The following is a 20,906-nucleotide window of genomic DNA, read 5'->3' on the forward strand; positions in this document are numbered from 1 at the left end:
CCCATCATAATTCCTAGCACATTCATCCCATACTGTAGTCCAAAGTGCAGTGTTAAGTAATTACACAATATAAATTATTTTGAGGCAGTTCTAGTGAATTATTTTTATAGTGCTGAGGCTTGGAAATTCCAGACAATGTTGGGCAGTCTCAACAAACTATGTAATAGACAACTGGCAAGGATGCCGAATCCATGGGTATATTTTGTTAAGAAAGGCCAAGTTATTATTTCACCCTCTTTTCTTTAGCAAAAAATGTCAAATGCTTTGATTAACTGATAGGTCACCAGGTAGTCTTAAGAACAGTTTCCCAGAATGGCTCACACTCCTTTCTACCACACTGTACAGAAAATTTTTATTTCCATAAAGTAAGCCTGAAGAACTAGGTTGATTTGATTTGGTGTTTTTCCTCATTAACACATTTTAAAACTGAAAATCAAGTCACATGTATTTTTACTTATTTTCTCTCCATTATAAATAAACTGCTGAGGGTGCAGATACAGAACTGTAACAATCCAAATCATGATAGCTCTCTTTTTGCTCTCCTTCCCTGCTCCCTCTTTTCTCCCATTCTCCCTTCACTATAATGCTATATGGTCTGAACTCCTAGGGTATGAAAGACAGATGAGAAACTAATATATATAATCCTCAAAAGTAAATCACAGAACAGTTTTATAACACTGAGTTAAATAAGATGAAGAAGGGAAAATATGTCCTCATAATAATAAAAAATAAAAACCCAAAAGATTCCTATTGGTGAAATAAGGAATGCTTTCTCAAAGATTTTGAAGTAAGTTTTACATGGGAAAAGGGAGTGAAATAACTGGGGAAATCACAATGGCCTTTGTCATGGTTTTTAATTCCTTTAAAGGTTACAGAATGATTCATATTTTCTATTTCTTCATGTGTCAGTTTTGGTAAATTGTATTTTTATAGGAATTTGTCCATTTTGTTAAAATTTCAAATTTAGAGACATAAAGTTAATATCTTTAAATAACATAATTTTAAAATGTCCATAGACTCTGTGATAATAGACATCTTATTTTATTTCTTATTCTTTTTTCCTTGATCAACCTTACCAGAGGTTTATCAATTTTTTTAGTCTTTTCAAAGAATCCATTTTGAGTTTAAAAAAAAATTTTCTCTATTAAAAATTATAAAATGTCTGATAATTCATATTCTGAGTCTCCTGTGCATTCATTTCTGTTGCGTGTTTCTCTTAATTTTTTATTACATCATCTTTTCTCATTTGTCTGGTTACTTTTTATTGCATGCAAGATGTTGTACACAAAAAGTGTTGAAATCATTTGAAGCCTAAAATTATAGTTCCTGGGAGGATTTCCATTTGCTCATGGCAGTTGGTTAGAGGCACTAGCAATCTTATGTTACCATAATCCAATTAGAGAAACTAAGATGGTTGAAAACTGAACTTCAGTCCCAAGTTTTTTCTCAGCTACCCCTTAATACTAGATGGAGCCCTTTGGGATCCCAACTCAATGTAGGGGATTTATCAGAGATCCCTTCTTGATAGATTTTTTTTTTCCCGACTAGCCCTATAGCACTGCCAAACCTCTGCTGAACTATTCCTTTAATTACCTCCTCCAGAATCACATTCCTAGGATTTTTTTCTGACTTACCTTTTTTTCCTCTAATTCTTTACTACTGTGAGATAAAGAAAGTTTTTTTTACCCTGCTTTGCTAATTTTTCTTACCAGGAGTGGTTTATGTGATGTAAACCAGCATTCCTGAAAGGATAAGTTCATTACGCTTTGTTTTTAATATTTTACCATTGGTTTGTGATTTCTAAGGTCAGTTTCTCATACTATGAATGGCTTACCATCCACTTGAGTTCCTCTAGTAATTTCTTTGTTACTTTGTAAGATCCAACTGTCTGTAATATGATAAGGTCTCCCTTTCTTTAAACAGTACCTGTTAATTTCCCACTCTGAATGATGCTTTTAGAATATGTCCAGAATATGTCATCTTCTTGCTTTTCTTTTCTGCTGTACTCATTTTGGTTAGTTGTGTGCTTAATCTTAGATCAGCCTTAAACAATATATTTTAAAAAATGAGAAGATGAATACTTAAACTACCTCCCATTTTGATTTTCCTCTTGCTCCTGATTTTTGTTAGTTGTATCATTTTTATAAAGTGATAACTTATTACATTTCTATTCTGTTCTATAAACCCTAATTTCCTGATGTCACTTTAACCTTAGTTTTAAATTAAAAATAACTTAATGCTCATAGCTCATCATTTATGTCTTGGTTGACCTAGTTGGCTAATAGCTTTTTTAAAGCTCATGTAGTTTTTTCCCCTGCATTTTGCACATTTGAAAAAGTTATTGGATATAAGAACAGAATAAACAAGCCTGATGTGTCTGGGTATATAATTTAGGGGTCACACTTTATTTCCCTGAGTACTTGATGATTTCATTATTCCTAGCACTGAATGTAGAGAAATTTGAAGCTAGCTTAATTCTTTTGCTTTCAGATAAGATATTTATTCCCTCACCTTTTTTGGATATTCTTGGGTTCTTTATTTTTCTTTGAAGTTCCTTAACTTTATCAGATTATGCATGGATATTAATGAATATGTCTGCTGCAATATTGTGTGTCCTTTAATTCTACAGATTCAAATCTTTTACTTCAGAAGGTTCTTTTGATATAACTGTGGACATTTTTGTTCCCCATTTGTTCTGTTATTGTCTTTAAAAACAGACTTGTTGACTTATATTTTCAACATGGACAACATTGACATTTATGTCAAAGCTTTTCTTTCCTTCCTTCCTTCCTCCCTCCCTCCTTCCCTTCTTTCCTTCCTTTCTTTTTTGAGATGGAGTTTCACTCCAACCAGGCTGGAGTGCAATGGCGGAATCTCAGCTCATTGCAACCTCCGCCTCCTGGGTTCAAGCAATTCTCCTGCCTCAGTCTCCAAAATAGCTGGGATTACAGGTGTCTGCTGCCACGCCCAGCTAATTTTTGGATTTTTAGTAGAGACGGTGGTTTCACCATGTTGGCCAGGCTGGTCTCAAGCTTTTGACCTCAGGTGATCCACCAGTCTCGGCCTCCTAAAATGCTGAGATTATAGGTGTGAGCCACCGTGCCTGACCCAAAGCCTTTATTTCTTTGATGCTTTTATTTTTCATTTTTACTTCTATCCCAAGATCTGTCAAATAATTAAAAAAAATTTATTACCTTTTTTTAACTTCAGATTTTGTATCTTAGCTTAGGAGTCTTAATTCAGAAAGATCACCTTATTCATTAAGTTTTATGAACTCACAGATAACTTTGGTCACAAGTTTTATCTGTTCTAGGGCAATAAAAAATTTTGGTGGTTGTCCTTTTTATGATTTTTATTTATTCTGTTGCTTTTCTTCTTTATGTAAATAGGGCTATTTTTACATAAATCCTATGTTAATTCCTTTTTGATAATGAGGAGATTTTTCTCTGGAGGTGACATCATAATGTATGAGAATATGGAAGGGGCCAGATAAGGACTCTGTGACAGTAGAAAGACTTTTTAGTTCGTAGCAAACACACATACAAGCATGTCAATTGTGTGGTTTAGCTGCAAACTCTCTTTACTCATCCATCCATTATATAAATATTTATTGTGTACCTACTTTGTGCCAGGTACTGCTCTAGGTTTGGAGAATATAGCAATAGATACATCAGAAAAAAAGTCTCTGCCTCCATGGAGTTTACATTCAATGGAGGAAAAAGATTGACAGCCTCAAGCTGCTTATCATTCAGTTTCTCATCTGGTCTTCCAAACAGATAGTTTCTTGGAGAGTTAGCTTGTCTGCATGTGTTTTCATTTGTCATCACATCCCCTGGAATGGACGGGTATCTTGTGGGGTTTCAGGAGCTCCTTGAGGCCATCCATCTTGTTCTATCATGTCTTACCTTGATGTGTATCACCTATGTCAAAGAACTCGGCACTGTCACCCTTTGAGCTCCAGTAACCATCTTCTTTGAGTGTCTTCCCTCTCTCTGGTCCAATTTCACTATACTTGCCAGCCTTTCTATGTATATATTATGGTTGAAGTTAATGAGATTTTTTAATAATTACATATGGGAGTGTGTATTGCTAAATTTCCTTGTTGCTTTTGGCTTATTTCCAGAAAGCAGTTTAGCGATCAAGATGTCTTTAGTATACTGAAACTAAGTATTTCATCCTTTCACTTTCAAAGTGAGGGAACTGAAGCCCAGAAGGTTCAGTGATTTGTTGAATGTCTCACGTATAATTTTTAATAAAAATTTAATCCTAGAACCAGTTTCTGGGCTCCCAGTTTAATATACTATTATATTTTATTTTTATGTGATATACAAGTATCAAGGAAACCAATCAATACTATAGATTTAGTTAGAAACAGCTTCAGATTTGTCCAAAACCAGCTTCCCACCTCTTCTCATGTTAAAAAAAAAAAAAAACTACATATTTATACTGATTTATACATTGGAATAGTTAGGGTTCAAATCAATCCTTGAATTGCAAGTTTAATTACACACGCACACAAAAAATATGGAAATCTGTTTTGGAGATTTGTGACAATTTTTAAAAACTTGCAGTTGAACCACAAGGCCTGAAAATATTTAAAAAAATTTTTAAAAAGCTAAGTAGACACTATATTTTATAATCTGTTATGATAAAATACAAATCTATTATAAAAAGTTAAAATTTACTAAAACTTTCAAACACAAATACAGACTGTACATGGCACCATTCAGTCAAGAGAAATGTGATCAAACAAAGTATTAAATCATTACTGCATAAAATTAACTATAGTACATACTGTGCTTCTGCAAAAATTTCATAGCCACCTCTTGTTGCTATTGTGGTATGCTCAGGTGTTGCAAGTATCTGCTTAAAATTTCATGTTACCAATTATCTCTGTAGAAGCACTTTTGTCTCCAGTAAATTGCATATAACAGTAAAAAGTGACCCCTCATGGTTCTTACATATGTTTAATTGTATTTAGGGAAATATCGTAAACCTTGAATAACACCACGGGATCTATACGAAGCGTCATTAGTGTTGCTGAAAGTGCTCCGAAGAAGTAGAGAAAAATCATGGCAAGAAAAAGTTGAATTGCTTGATATTTACCATAGATTGAGGTCTGCAGCTGTGATTGCCTGCTGTTTCAAGATAAATGAATCTAGTATAAGGACCGTTGTTTAAAAAGAAAGAAAATTCATGAGGCTGTCACTGCAGCCATACCAGCAGGTATTAAAAGCATATACTTTTTACAAAATACCTTTTTATCTCATATTGAAAATGGAGCTTTTATGTGGGTGCAGAATTGCTATAAGAAAGGCATACCTGGCCGGGCCCAGTGGCTCACGCCTGTAATACCAGCACTGGGAGGCCAAGGTGGGTAGATCACAAGGTCAGAAGATCAAGACCATCCTGGCCAACACAGCAAAATCCCGTCTTTACTAAAATACAAAAAATTAGCCAGGCGTGATGGTGTATACTTGTAGTCCCAGCTACTTGGGAGGCTGAGGCAGGAGAATTGCTTGAACCTGAGAGGTGGAGGTTGCAGTGAGCCAAGATCACACAACTGCACTCTAGCCTGGCGACAGAGGAAGACTGCTGTCTCAAAAAAAAAAAGAAAGGCATACATAAAGACTATTTTTATTTGAAAAAAAGTCAAGTCATATAACAAAGCAAAGCAAAAGGAAGATAAAGAAACTAAAGCTGGAGAATTTAATGCCAGCAAAAGGTGGTGTCATAGTTTTAGAAAGATGTTTAGTTTTAAAAATGAGAAGATAACAGGAGAATCAGCCTTTGCCATCCAAGAGGCAGCCGATGAGTTCCTGGGCACCATTAAGAAAATCACTGAGAAGAAAGAACATCTGCCTAAATAGTTTTTAATTTTTTAAAATTTTGGGGGTACATAGTAGGTGTACTAAATAGTTTTATAATGCAAATAAAGGTGCCATATTCTGAAAAAAAAATTCCATGAAGGACATTTCTTAGTAAGAAAAAGAAGTGAATACCAGGATTGAAGGCAGGAAGAGATGGGCTACCTCTATTGTTTTGGGAAAATGCAGTTAGGTTTATGATAAGGACTGCCCTTTTCTATAAAGCAGCTAACCCCGGAGCCTTGAAAGGAAAAGTTAAACATCACCTGCCAATCTATTGGTTCTACAGGAAGGCCTGTACAATGAGAACCCTTTTTCTGGATTGACTCCATTTTATGCTTTGTCCCTCAAGTCAGAAAGTACCTTGATGGTAAAAGATTGCCATTTAAGGTTCTTTTGATATTGAACGATACCCCTGGCCACCCAGAACTCTATGAATTAAACACTGAAGGTGCTAAAGTGGTCTACTTGTCCCCAAACACACATCTTTAATTTACTCTCTATATCAGGGTGCTAAGGCTCATTAAACACAGTACCCTGGAGAGGATTATCAATACTACGTCAGAGAACCCTTATTACCCTGATTTGGCTGTGTCCTCACCAAAATCTCACCTTGAATTCCCAGGTATTGGGACTCAGTGGGAGGTAATTGAATAATCGGGGCGGGTCTTTCCCATGTTGTCCTCGTGTTAGTGAATCAGTCTCACAAGATCTGATGGTTTTAAAAATGAAAGTTTCCCTGCACAAGCTCTCTCCCTTTGTCTGCCGTCATCCATGTAAGAAGTGACTTGCTCCTTGTTGCCTTCCACCATGATTGTGAGGCTTCTACAGCCACATGGAACTATAAGTCTATTAAGCTTTTTTCTTTTGTAAATTGCCCAATCCTGGGTATGTCTTTATCAGCAGCATGAAAACAGACTAGTATACTTGATAAAGAGAACGTCATGAAAGTATAGAAGGACTACATCATTGAATATGCTATCATTGTTACAGAAAAAGCTGTGAAAGCCATCAAGCCAAAAATGATACATTCCTGCCGAAGGAAACCTTGTCCAAACAAATTGTATATGACTTCACAAGATTTATGACAGAGCCAATTAAGGAAATCATAAGAGATTATGAGTATGGCAAAAAACAAAAAAAATAAGAGGAGAATGTGTGAAGAATGTCAAGATAGGGATGTTGGAAAATTCAAGAAATAATAGACACACCAGAGGAATTAACAGATGACTTGATGGAGATGAGTGCTTCCAAACCAGTGCCAGATGATGATGATGAAGTTATAGAAGAAGCAATGCCAGAAAATAAATTAACATCAGACAATCTGGCAGAAGGGTTCTGAGTATTCAAGATTGCTTTATGCCATGGAACCTTCTGTGATATAGTCACTGGAACTAAAGTAAATGGTGGAAGGATTGGCGCTATATAGAAACATTTTTAGGGAAATGCAAAAGCAAAAAAGTCAGACCGAAATTGCAATTTTTTTTGTAGGATTACACTAGTTGTATCTGTCTCTGCTACCTCCCCTTCTACCTCCTCTACCTCTTCTGTCTGCTACCCCGAGACAGCAAGGTCAATCCCTCTCCTTTCTCCTTCTTCTCAGCCTACTCAATGTGAAGACAACAAGGATGAAGGTCTTTGCAATGATCCATTTCCACTTAATGAATAGTAAATGTATTTTCTCTTCCTTTTCTTTATAACATTTCTTTTCTCTGTCTTATTTTATTGTAAGAATACACTGTATAATACATGTAACACACAAAACATGTATTAATTGACTGTTTATGTTACTGGCAAGGCTTCTGGTTAACAGTAGGCTACTAGTAGTTAAGTTTGTGGGGAGCCAAATGTTTATGTGAATTTTTGACTGCAAGAGCAGTTGGCACCCCAACCCCTGCAGTGTTCAAAAGTCACGTGTGTGTGTGTGTGTGTGTGTGTGTGTATGTACATGTAGGTCTCTCCCTTTCTCTCTAGAGATAGTAGACTAATAGATCCCAGGATTGATCTATGTATCATTTATCTATCTATCTATCTACCTACCTATATATCTACCTACCTACCTACCTACCTATTTATGTCTGCAGAGATTTATTGTAGGGAATTAACTCACATAATTTTGGTGGTGGTGAAGTCTCAAAATCTGCACTCAGCAAGCTAGAGGCAAGGAGAAACAACGGTGTGAGTTGCAGTCTGAAAGCCAGTAGGCTTGAGACCTCCAAAGGGCTGATGTTTAATTTGAGTCAGAAGACAGAAAAAGACTGATGTCTCAGATCGCACAGTCAGGCAGGAAGAGTTTCCCTTTCCATTTGTAGCCTATTCAGGTCAATCTGCTTTACTCAGTGTCTTAGTCAATTGAGCTGCTATAACAGAATACCTTAAACTGGGTAATTTATGGACAATAGAAATGTATTTCTCACCTTCTAAACGCTGGGGAGCCCAAGATCAAGGCACCAAGAGATCTCCACATACGCACAGCAAATTCAGTTTCTGGTGAGGATGCGCTCTTTTGTGCCTTCTAGCTGTGTCCTTAGGTAGCAGAAGGGGCACACAGGCTTCTTGTGCTCTTTTCTAAGGGCAGTAAACTCCTTAATAACCTCATTAATGAGGGCTCCACCCTCATGGCCCAATCAACTACCAAATGCCCCACATCTTAATACCACCATATTAAGGGTTAGTTTCAATATATGAATTTTGGGAAGAGGAGGACACAAACATTCAGATCATAGCACTCAGTCTGCTAATGCAAATGTTAATCTCATTGAAGACAACCCCTTAGCCACACCCAGAATACTCTTTGACCAAATATCTGGACACTGTGGCACACAACACAAGTTGACACATAAAATTATCATGCCCACAGTAATTACTGTAATTTTAAAGCCTACTTTCAGGTTCATGCATTGGATGCCATGTGCCAACTATTGAATAATGTCACGTCTTGATAACTCAGGTTGTAAACTCAGAAAATAATAAAAGTAGGTCATCGCTGAAAGTGCAGCCACGTATTTACTGACACTGTTACCTATAAAATTTCTTTTTTATCATGACTCAGATCATACATTTCACATATTTAAAAGTGTGCTGAGTGGTTTCAATGTGCTTTAAGAAATGTCGTAAAAATAAAGAATTGATCTGAAACATTTTAAATTTATACATTTCTTTCCGGAGTTGTAAAGCAATACATGTAATTAAACAATGTCCATTAATGTAAAGTAGAATCAGGGTCTCGGTTATCTAACAACAAACCCACCATGCAATATAGTTTCCTTGGGGTAAAAGAACATGATTCACCTCATTTTACTCTCCTTTCCCTGCTTCCTATCCTCTCTTCTCTTTCTGACACCATTCCTTTCTCCCTTTCCCTAATACAAGCAGATTTGGAGAAAACAAATATGGAACAAACCCAGAATCTTTTTTCCCCTTATCCTAGTGATGAAGATGAGCAGGTAAAACATCTAACCAGTGTAAGATGGTGTAATGATCTCTTCAGTGGAATAGTAACTAATTAGGGTGATGGTAGACTTTACAGGGGAGGAAACACTGAAGCTGAGCCTCCGTGGTTGACTCATAAGCAAAGTGGTCCCAGTTTCTTTGGTGCCAGGGACCAGTTTCATGGAAGACAATTTTTCCACAGGGTAGGGGGGATGGTTCTGGGATGATTCAAGCATATTACATTGAGTGCATTTTATTTCTATTATGATTGCATGGTAATATGTAATGAAATAATTAAGCAACTCACCATAACGTTGAGTCAGCGGGATCCCTGAGCTTGTTTTCCTGCAACTAGATGGTCCCATCTGTGGGCGATGGGAGACAGTGACACCTGAAGTGTGTCGCTTATGTCCAGTCTATTCTGTAGTATCCTTTTGGTTGCTGTCACAGCAGAAAACCCTGCTTCACAAAGATAGGATGTTGGAAACGGAAGCAGGCTTTCCAGTGCTTTTGTGGCAACCTCGGGATACTCTGCCTTGACTTCAACCCAGAACATATGGAGATTTGAGATTGTTTCAAACATACCTTTAAGGATACCAGATGCAGCTGTACAATTGAAGCACATTAACTCACTTGCCACTATAAAGCCTGCCACCAGATACATCTTACTTGTCACTTGCCACTCACTTTCGGGGTTTTTGATATGAGTCTCCAAGCAATTGATTTATTATGGTCTCTTTGCATTCAAACCTCTCTGCCAGTGTTAATTTGTGTTTGCAGCAGCTCCCAAGTGCTAGCATCACTGCCTCAGTTCCACCTCAGATCATCAGGCATTGGATTCTCATAAGGAACACACAGTCTAGATCCCTCGCATGTGCAGTTCACAATTGGGTTCATGTCCCTATGAGAATCTAATGCCACTGCTGATATGACAGGAAGCAGGGCGCAGGTAGTAATGTGAGTGATGGGAGCAGCTGTAAATACAGATGAAGCTTTGCTCGCTCACCTGCCACTTACTTCCTCTGTGTGGCCTGGTTTCTAACAAACCATGGACAGGTACTGGTTCATGTCCCCAGGCTTGGGGACCTCTGTTCTAAAGGGAATTACTAATTCCTCATAGTCTTTTAGAACATTTTAGCTATTTCTAGCATCTGACACATAGTAGCTGCTCATTCAGTCATTTATCCATTCAAGAATGTTTATTAAATATCTTTTATGTGACTAAGTGTAACACACACACACACACACACACAGACACATGTTTAATAAATATGTTATTTTATTTTAGAATTGATGATTGGCTTGCACCAACCCATCCACATTTTCTTGCCTGTTCAATGTTGCTTTTATCTTGGCAAAACTGGAGTCACCATCATTATATATAGCTCATGCCACCAAATTTTTTTTTTTTTAAGATGGAGTCTTGCTCTGTCACCAAGGCTGAAGTGCAGTGGTACAATCTCAGCTCACTGCAACCTCTGTCTCCTGGGTTCAAGCAATTCTCCTGTCTCAGCCTCCTGAGTAGTTGGGACTACAGGCACACACCACCATGCCCAGCTGATTTTTGTATTTTTAGTAGAGACGGGTTTCGCCATGTTGCATGCCACCAATTTGGAGTGAGCCTATTCATGTTATATGATTTATCATATGTCCGGGGTTTGAGAAATTTGGTCATTTGGTGACAATTGCTTAAAAATGTCCATGTACCTTTTTTCTTCTCATTTCTTCTGCCTTTCAATCCACATCTAGTTTCCTTCTCATGAAATATCTCTTGTTATGTCTCTAGCATCCTGACCTTTGTCTTCACGACTAACATCTGCTTTCACTAAGTTGATTTGTAAGACAAATCTAATCTTGGCTTTGCTCAATTTCTGAGTTGCTTGGATTCCAAAGGTTTTGAAATGTTTTCTGGGATTTTGCATGCATTTTTTCATGGGGTGATCAAATTCTCAGACCAGTTCCTCAAAGCGTATTTCACTTATTCATGTAGTAGGACTAGGAGCAGCTTGAGCTCTGTGTTCAGGATGTGAGGCGGTCACAGCCATCAAAGGAGGAGGAGTGTTTTCTCCCACCATGACCCTGAGTGCAGGTTCATTTCCTGGTAAAATTTTCAGATAAGTAGGTTACATCTTCCTTTTCTTCCCTGTCCCCTGTACCCCCTTTCATAACTCTCTGGGGCCTTCCCTCCAAATCCTTGGTGCTGGTGTCCCCCACACAGCACTTACCCATTTACAGTTTGCCTGCACCCAGAACCAATGTAACTCTAAAAATTGTGTTTCAAGATTACCTCCATCACTGCTTCCTCATTCTCTATGGGTAGCTGTTCTACAACCTTTGCAAAAGTGAAGGTGGAATTAATTGACCCCATTGGATAACTGTCTGATTTCATTATTTAAACTAAAATTCTCAGATATACCAAATGAAATCATAGGCAAGGTGAAGTGAAAGTATTCAGGCAGGTTAAGGAGTATATTTTGGAACAGTAAGACATGAAGTCATTTATTAATTTAAAGAACATTTATTGGGCAGCTTTTATGAACTAAGCTCTGTGGTAAGCAGGGGAGATGAATGACAGTGGATTACATGGGCTAAAGAGAAAGAAAAGCCAGCAATTCAATAGAGTGTGTTAAGTACTATTGCAATTCGTGCACTTTGGGAGGCCAAGGTGGATGGATCACTTGAGGTCAGGAGTTCAAAACCTGCCTGGCCAACATGGTAAAACCTCATCTCTACTAAAAATACAAAAAATTAGCTGGGTGAGGTGGCAGGTGCCTGTAATCCCAGCCACTCGGGAGGCGGAGGCAGGAGAAATGCTTGAACCAAAGAGGCAGAGGTTGCAGTGAGTGGAGATTGTGCCATTGCAATCCAGCCTGGGTGACAGAGCGACACTCTGGCTCAAAAAAAAAAGAATCATACAATATAGCATTTGGGGTGATCAGGCTTCCCAGGGGAAGTGACACCACAAATGAGATGTAGAGGCCTGAGCAGCGGCTATTTTTGTGTGGTGCTTGTAAATTCTTTTCTAACTTATACTTTCCAGTCTTTGGTGCAGAGGTTCAATCATGAGACTACCTAACAATTACCTGGACTATCTGTTTGAAATGCATCTCCTCAGAACCCATTCCCATTGTTATGATTCCACTGGGAATGGGTTCTGAGAATGGGTTCTGTTTAGAGTGTCTTCTGGGAACTTACATTTTTAACAGACCCACAGGGAATTTGGGTGCAAGCTGTTCTGGGGTCACGTTTCGAGAAATAAAACTCTGAAGTACCAGGCAGGATTGACTCTAGCTGAAATTATGAAGTGGGTCAGGTTTTACTTTGTGCACTCTCTCCACTCCTTACATACTCCTGGTGCTCTTAGGTTACTGGGAGCTCTACTGAGCTCCCTGGGTCTGTTATCCTGGTGCCCAATCTCATCTTCCACCATGCAAACTTACCATCCTGTAATCACAGAATGTTAGAATAACATCAGAATTAGTTGAAACTTTTAAAATGAGCGAAAGCTCTATATTCCTGTATTGAAAATTATAAATTTAAAAAAAGTAAAAAAAAAAGAAAAAAGAGCAAAAGCAAGGCATTGCTCTCATTTAATTCCCTTCTTAGCTTATATCTGTGACCTCAAGTGCCCTTAAACCCATTTATGCCTAGTGTTCCATTATTGGAACGCTAAGTGTGTGGGGGTTATTTATATCCTACTGCTCAAGGTCATTGCCAAGGTCTGATTGCAAAAATTCAAAAAATTGCAACCTCAGGCATAACTGTGTTAATATCACATTGATTGTTAAATCCTACATTCTGTTTATTTCCTCATCCCCTTACTGTTCCCATCCCCTCTGTTATTAAAATTTGTTGAGGTGACATTTACATGCTGGTTTCCAACACACATCTAACATTGTGACTGTGTTTAGATAAAACAAACCAAAACTTTTCTTTAATACATTGATAGTCTTTTCAATAAGTGCTGTTAGGAAAACTATATCCACATGACCAAAAAAGAAACTAGACCGCTATACCATATATAAAAATCAACTCAAAATGGATTTAAAAATCCAAACATAAGACCGCAAACTAGAAGAAAACAGAGGGAAAATCTCTTTGACATTAATCTTGAAGAAAAAAAAGGGGAAAGCTCCTTGACAATAATTTTTTAAATACGACCCCCAAAGCACAGGCAATAAAAGGAAGCAAAAAAACAAAAGGTAGAATTACATCAAATTAAAAAGCTTTTGCATAACAAGGGAAACAACAAAATGAAAAGGCAGCCTACGGACAAGGAGAAAATATTTGTAAACTATATATCTAGTGAGGGGCTAATAGCCAATATATATAAGAAACTTGAACAAAATAGCAAGAAAACAGATAACCGATTAAAAATGGGTAAAGGATCTGGAGACACTCCTCAGAAGAAGACATATAGAAATACAAAAGGCCAATAGAAATATTTGAAAATTCTCAATGTCATTAATCAACAGGGAAATACAAATCAAAACCATAGTGAGAGATCACCTTAAATCTGTTAGGATGGTTATCAACACAAAGACAAGAAATAAATGTTGGCGAAGGTGTGGAGAAAATGGAACACTTGTGGACCTTTGGTAGGATTGCAAATTGGGACAGCCACGGTGGAAAACAGTACGGAAGCTCCTGAAAAATTTAAAAATAGAACTACCATATGATTCAGCAATCCCTCTTCTGGGTATATATTCAAAGAAATGAGATCAGTATGTGGAAGAGATATCTGCATTCCCAGTTTTATTGCAGCATTATTCACTATAGTCAAGATTTGGAATCAGCTGAAGTGCCTATCTACAGATGAATGGATTTTTTTTTTTTAAGTGGCATATAAACACAATGGAATACTATTCAGCCTTAAAAAAGAAAGAAATCTTGTCAGTTGCAACAACATGGATGAAACTAGAGTATGTTATGTTAAGTGAAACTGGCCAGGACAACAAAGAGAGATACCACATGATCTCACTAATACGCAGAATCTAAAAACACTGAACTATAGAAGCAGAGAGTAGGATGATTGTTACTGGTTGGGAATAAGGGAATAAGAAGTCGAGGAAATGTTGGTGAAAGGATACAAAATTTCGATTATAGAGGAGGACTAAATTTAAGATATCTATTGTACAACATGGTAACTATAGTTAATAACATTGTGCACTTGTAAATTTCCAGGACAGCAGATTTGAAGTACTCTCACCACAAAAAAATGATACTTAAGGTAATACATATGTAAATTAGCATCATTTAGCCATTCCACAGTATATACATATTCTGAAGCATCATGTTGTACATCATAAATACATATATTTATCAGTTTAAATTTTTTTAAAATTTTTAAAGAGGTGCTATTCACATGCTGGATTTAGAACATGTATCTAATATTGTAACTATATTTGGTTAAAACAAACCAAAACTCTTGCCAGTCTTGAAAATTGTGCATTAGAAATTTAATATAAAGTGCTAAATGGATAATAATTACTTTTCCCCTTCCTTTTGCTCCCCCTTGCCATGAAACATAATTATCATTTTTCCCTTTCACTAGCCGACTTCTTTGTCAGACTTAGGTTTACAGGACAATTTTTCAAAGAAACTTTCTAGATACAGTGTAAAACTTCATGGCAAGAAACTCAATGCTTAAAATTTCTCAAACAAAAGGATTTAGATTGTTTGCAAAGTCCAATTTCTATGCTTCAAAAAATAACACATGGCTCAGCGAGGTTTTGACTTTATATCAAAACTCTGATCATGATCCTAAAACTCAGAATCAGACCATTTCTGTGTTCACACCACATAAACAGATTCTAAGAACTCGATCCCTGACACTGAAATCACCAGCCCATGGAATTAAAATGAAAATAAGAATCAGGTGAAGGTTTATTTTTAAGGAACATTCAATCCAAAACAAAGTTAAACTTAAAGCATAAATTCTGGTTCTTTTGGAAATTCTTTAGTTTTTCACCGTCATTACGGTTGGCGAAAACTATCTGCATGAAGAACCAAGGCTTTGGAAAGCATTTAGGAAATAACTTTCTGAGATTGTGTTCTACTAACACATCATGACTAATAGCTGCAGGAACTATCATCAGGTCTCTAAGTTATTTTATGCTTCCTACATGGTGTGGGAATTCTAGGATAAAGTGTTAGCCTTGGTTTTGTTGCCATTCTGCTCCCTTTCAATGAAATTGTGGAGAACAAGGCATGTTAAAGAGTCTGGTAGCACTGACCATACCGTGCTATTGTTCAATCAAACTCTCAGGGTTTGTACTGGTCCAGAGGAAAGCCAAACATGAGATGGAGAGGAGGTCAAATTGGAGAAGGAATCTACTGAAGGATATTATTGTATTTCAGGCATTCTACTCAGCTGTTTGCATATATTATCTCATTTTTTCTTTTATATCCCCTAGATACAAATTTCCCACCATTCTTGATTCTGACACCCAACAGAAATATTGTTATTTGGAATTATGTGAGTTAGCCAAGAGACCTCTAATTTCCAGCCATTTCCTCTGGTCTGACCCCTAAACTCAGCTCATCTTGTTTCTCATTTCTGAGGGGACAAACACATCCTTAAAGGCAGACCCTCTAGGGTTCTGAGGAGATCGTCCCCGGCATTGCTTTTACTTCTTTTCAAGACAACAAGCAAGTGAAAAACAGCTCCCTCTCCCAAGAGGGCTGAAGCCATGAATATAGAACAGATTTCCAACTGGCTTTTGGACTAGAATAACTGAAGCAACAAGATATTTTAGAAGTGATTATTTGTTGCATTTCTCAAATTATGATGGATTTCATATGTGTCTTAATCCTAAATTAGGCATTAGTACACATTTTTTTTTCACAAATCATTTTAAGGGTGGAAATAATCCCATAAATACCATCACCCCATAAGATTAACTCATCAAAATTCTTTCATCAAGGACTAGGATTATACTCTATCCCAAATCAAATCAAGTAAATGCAGATGATGCCAGACCACTAAACAATGTTTTCTCGAGCTCTAAAAGGGCAGAGTAAATATCCATCCTTGGGCCACATGTGTGGTCTGGAATCAAGAAAGAGCTTTGCAGGATGGAATATCACCTCTGATGCTCACTGGCTGTGGGGCCCAGGTGAGTCACTTACTTACCCTGGAAGCCAGAAGCCAGTGCCCAATGTCATGAGAACTTACCAAAGCCCACTGCTCATAACAGAATATAGTGGACAATGAAGAGTAGCTGTAAATTTTTATTGGCTGGAAAACTCTTAGAGAACAGAACGTGTGTGTTTATCTTTGTAGTTTATCACAATGGCACTTACAAATCCATTATACACGCCTGCTTATTGGTGGAAAAAAACCTACTTATATGTCTCAAAAATTGTGTACATCTGTTAAGATTTTTCTTATAAAAGCTACATAGGAAAAACATTTAATTCATATTTTCCAGGGGACTTTTTGATGTCATTAAAACAGAAAAATAAACTTTTTCCTAGTAGTTACAACACATGACTAAAAATTCTAATTACAATTCCTTTTAGGCCACAAATATTGTACCATAATTTAAAAAACCTGATGAACTAGTATAAAAACTGGTTTGAAAAAACTAATAAAATAGATAAACATCTAGCAAAATTGATCAGGCTAAAGGAAAGAGGAAGCACAATACATAATTGTATTGGGAATGCAAAAGAAGTTGTAACTATAAATACTGTACAAATTTGGAAAAATAAAGAATATTATGAATAGCTTTATCTTCAAAGCTTTTAAAAATTAAGAGAAATTGATGTGTCCAGAAAAAATAAATGACCAAAACAGAAACAGCAAAGGCTGAGCAGACAACTAATAATTGAATAAATTATTTATTTTCGTCTATTTTTTCCTTGTCCCTGAAAAAGCACCAGCCGGAATGGTTTTACAATTTATCAAACTTTCAAAAAACTGATATTCTTCTTCTTGAGCAATTTCAGAAAAAAAGAAGAAAAGAAAAAAAAGGAAGGAAGGGAAGGAAAAAGAAAAGTGCCTCAATTCATTTTACGAAGTTCATACAATCTTGACACCAAAACTGGGCCTGAATAGTACAAGAAAGGAAAAACCAGCTCAATCACGTTAGTTCCTAGCGCCAGCTAATTGAATGCTGTCATCTAGGCCTTTGACTCTCAAGAGAGTGACAAGATGTAAGAACAGTGGAGAAGTTTTTCTGGTAGCTATGGAAGTGAGAACATGATGGAATTAGTACTGAGTACTAAGAAGCAGTGATACCCGTAATGGAATTCTCAGCAGTGTTCTAAAGAATCAAATTTGCCCAACTTCAGTTGAAGATAGTTGGGATGAGCTTCTGCTACCCCCAACTCTAAATCTTGGCTGATATATATTACATGTACATCTTTTGGGCATATACCAAAACTGTAGCAAATTTCATATTTAATAGGGAAACTGTAGAAGCGTTGTCTTTAAGGTTAAGAAGACAGAATATTGCTATTCAACATTGTAGTGGAGTTCCTAATGAATGCAATATGACAGAAAATAGGAATTAATTTTGAAAAGGGAGAAAAATTGTTATTTTTATATATTTTCCTGTAGGGAAAAGCAAGAGAGTTCAGCAGTGCTGCTGCATATAAAGACTAATGTCCCACCATCCATAGTGCTCATGTATACTAGCAAAAAGTCATTTAGAAAATGCAAATTTAAAAAACTCATTAAAAAAGAAAAACAAAAACTATAATATAGTTAAAAATAAATGAAACTCATATAAGATCATCTCAGCTGAGAAAATTATTAGAGTTGATTGAAAGACAAAATGAAATTAGAGATATACATGGCTGTTCCAAAGTTTAAATTATCTATAGAATAATAGATTGCATGAACAAAGTTAAATAACTAGCATATAAATTCTTAGTCAACACATACTTTAAAAATTAAATTAAAAGGCAAGTTATAAACTGGGAACAGATACTTACTAGTGCATACCAAAGCATTAATACCCAAGATATATAAAGAACTCTTATGAAGCAATAAAAAGATAAGGCAATAAGTAATTTACAGAAAAAGAAGGTAAAGTGAAACAAGAAAAAGCAAGAAAAATGCTAAATCTCGGTAGTCATCAGGAAAATGAGAGAAAGAAGAATATCAGATTGGTAAATATTTAAAATGTCTGAGGATATGGTGAGGCTATTTGGAAACGGAAATTCTCATTTACTTGGGAGTGAATTCTGCTACAATCACTCCGAAGAGTAATTTGGAAATATCTGGTAAAATTGAAGTTAACTATGTCTTCCAACCCAACAAGTCCTCATCTAGATATGTACTCTCCAAAAAACTGCCACAAGTGACATATACAGGAACACACAAGGATGTTCACTCTGGCAGCCTTTTCAAGAGTCAACTTTGTGGAATGACTTAAAACTCATTATAGGGGAAGTAGATAAACAAATTCTGATTTATTTACATGACAAAATACTAAATAGTCAAATATAAACTACATGCAGTAATATTAATTTCTTTTGAATTCACATATGGAGTCAAGAAAGTAAGCTATAGAATTATACACAAAATATGATACTCTTTAAATGTTAAAATACAAAACACAATCCTCTGGTATTTGTGGTTGTGGGCAGATGTGATAAAGAGAGTAAGATGCACATCAACTGCAGCACACTGATAACTTCTGAGGAAGAAAGGGAATGACCATGAAATAGAAAGGAACTCAAGTATGATGTTTTATTTTTAAAAAACACAATTGTGGCCAGACACGGTGGCTTACTCCTGTAATCCCAGCACTTTGGGAAGCCGAGATGGGCAGATCATGAGGTCAAGAGATGGAGACCATCCTGGCCAAAATGGTGAAATTCTGTCTCTACTAAAAATACAAAAATTAGCCAGGTGTGGTGGTATGTGTCTGTAGTCCCAGCTACTCGGGACGCTGAGGCAGGAAAATTGCTTGAACCCAGAAGACGGAGGTTGCAGTGAGCTGAGATGGTGCCACTACACTCCAGCCTGGTGACAGAGTGAGGCTCTGTCTCAAAAAACAAAACAAAACAAAAACACACAATTGTTACTATTCTTGGAGGTGGACATGTAGGGGTATTTATTATAGTACGCTATGTGTCTTTGTGCATTTTAAATATTTTGTAATAAAGAAACTACCATTAATATGTAATGTAGGCAGTATATGAATCAATGTGGCCTATAAGCCAAATGATGCTACTGAAAAACATTTCACCAACTTGGAAAGCCTAGAAACATCATCATTTAGAAAAAAATCATCTTATTTATAGGACACATCATTTGTTTCCTTTTCCACAAATGACAAATTATGAGGACATAAAAGCATGATTGCATTGACATGATTTAAAAAATCTGAGACTACTGAAGCTATTTTTAGCTGAAGTTACTATCAGTACTGAAGCTATTATTGGCTGAAGAGTAAAGTATCACTCTTTCTGAATTAACATTGTAGGCCTCCCCTTTAAAAATGTGGGTATTTTGACAATATAAATCAAGTTTAATGTGGGTTTAAATTTTATTTTAATTAGCCTATAAGCGAGAAAACTGTGTGTCTTGTTTGAAGACTGTTTATGGGTAAAATACAATTTCATATTGTATGGATACATTGCTATATATCACGGACAGATGAGCTTTTGTAATCATTAAAAAGGAAATCCTGTTAAAGAACAACAAATTAATGTTCTGGTTATTTAAAGAGAAAATTTTCCATAATTCACACAGTAGTTGGAAACTTTTAAGAATTTCTTAAGGACAGTATATTTAAAGCTGGTGCAGGAAATAAGAAGTTAGATATAAAAGGCCTAGCAATTCTTCACATTTTAAGAATAATTCACATAGATAAACGTTAAAGACCTTAATTTCCATTCAACATTCATTTATTTTGCCTTATTTTACATCTTCATGTTGGTAGAATCTCAATGCATGCACTCTGTGCTAAAATAAGAAATGTATACTACACAGAGTTTGTGTTCAAGACAAAATTTCTAGTAAATTTTACCCGTTGGTTCTAGAAAGTGGTCTAAGAGTTTCTTGTGTTTGATGTAACTGATCGGCAATCAACAAAATGACTGAGTATCGCTTTATGACCAACCATGTCATCATCAGTGTGAAGAACAAACATACCCTTCCTCTCCAACCCTCCACAAGTTTTCAGAATTGAGTCTGGACACAGTGTCCAAGGCTGATCAATACATGAGTGCCAACTTACAAAAAAGTAGATCATTAAATTGCTACTTTCACAGTGATTTTTTTGTAGTCCCTCTGTTCAGAATGAGTGCTAAGAAGGTTAAAACTAAAGGTTTGAACCTAAGTGATCCTGCTCTCTCACCCAGTTCTGTGAATACAGATTTCCTTTTTAATCAGGACAGTACTTCTCATTGATTATAAGGAACACACTAGAGATGACTTAGAAATGGACTAATCCAGTCCTGCTGTTTTACAGATAACATATGTAAAGTTCTATAACTTCTCACTCTGTAAGTGAGAATACAGTATGGAAAGGAGGAGAAAAGAGAAAGTAGAGAAACCTGATAAACTGTTTCTCAGCCAGGTGATCAATGTCAGCAATATCAGTGATAGGATATGTTGTTGGTATGAACCCTTGATAGGACGTGATG

General features: G+C 36.4%; 1 protein-coding gene and 1 long non-coding RNA gene across 3 annotated transcripts in view; one reads left to right on the forward strand and one right to left on the reverse strand.

Annotated features, from left to right (window-relative positions):
- TSHR (thyroid stimulating hormone receptor) overlaps nucleotides 1–20,906 on the reverse strand; it is a 151,482-nt gene that overhangs the window by 78,459 nt on the left and 52,117 nt on the right. The window lies entirely within an intron of this gene.
- On the forward strand, nucleotides 7,476–19,173 carry LOC116557931. The gene is made up of 4 exons (XR_004271757.1): nucleotides 7,476–7,722; nucleotides 9,337–9,339; nucleotides 12,052–12,055; nucleotides 19,161–19,173. It is a non-coding gene; the product is annotated as an uncharacterized LOC116557931 (long non-coding RNA).

This window comes from Sapajus apella, unplaced genomic scaffold, assembly GCF_009761245.1.
Source record: "Sapajus apella isolate SASKATOON/1434 unplaced genomic scaffold, GSC_monkey_1.0 scaffold20, whole genome shotgun sequence".
NCBI classification, from domain to species: Eukaryota; Metazoa; Chordata; class Mammalia; order Primates; family Cebidae; genus Sapajus; species Sapajus apella.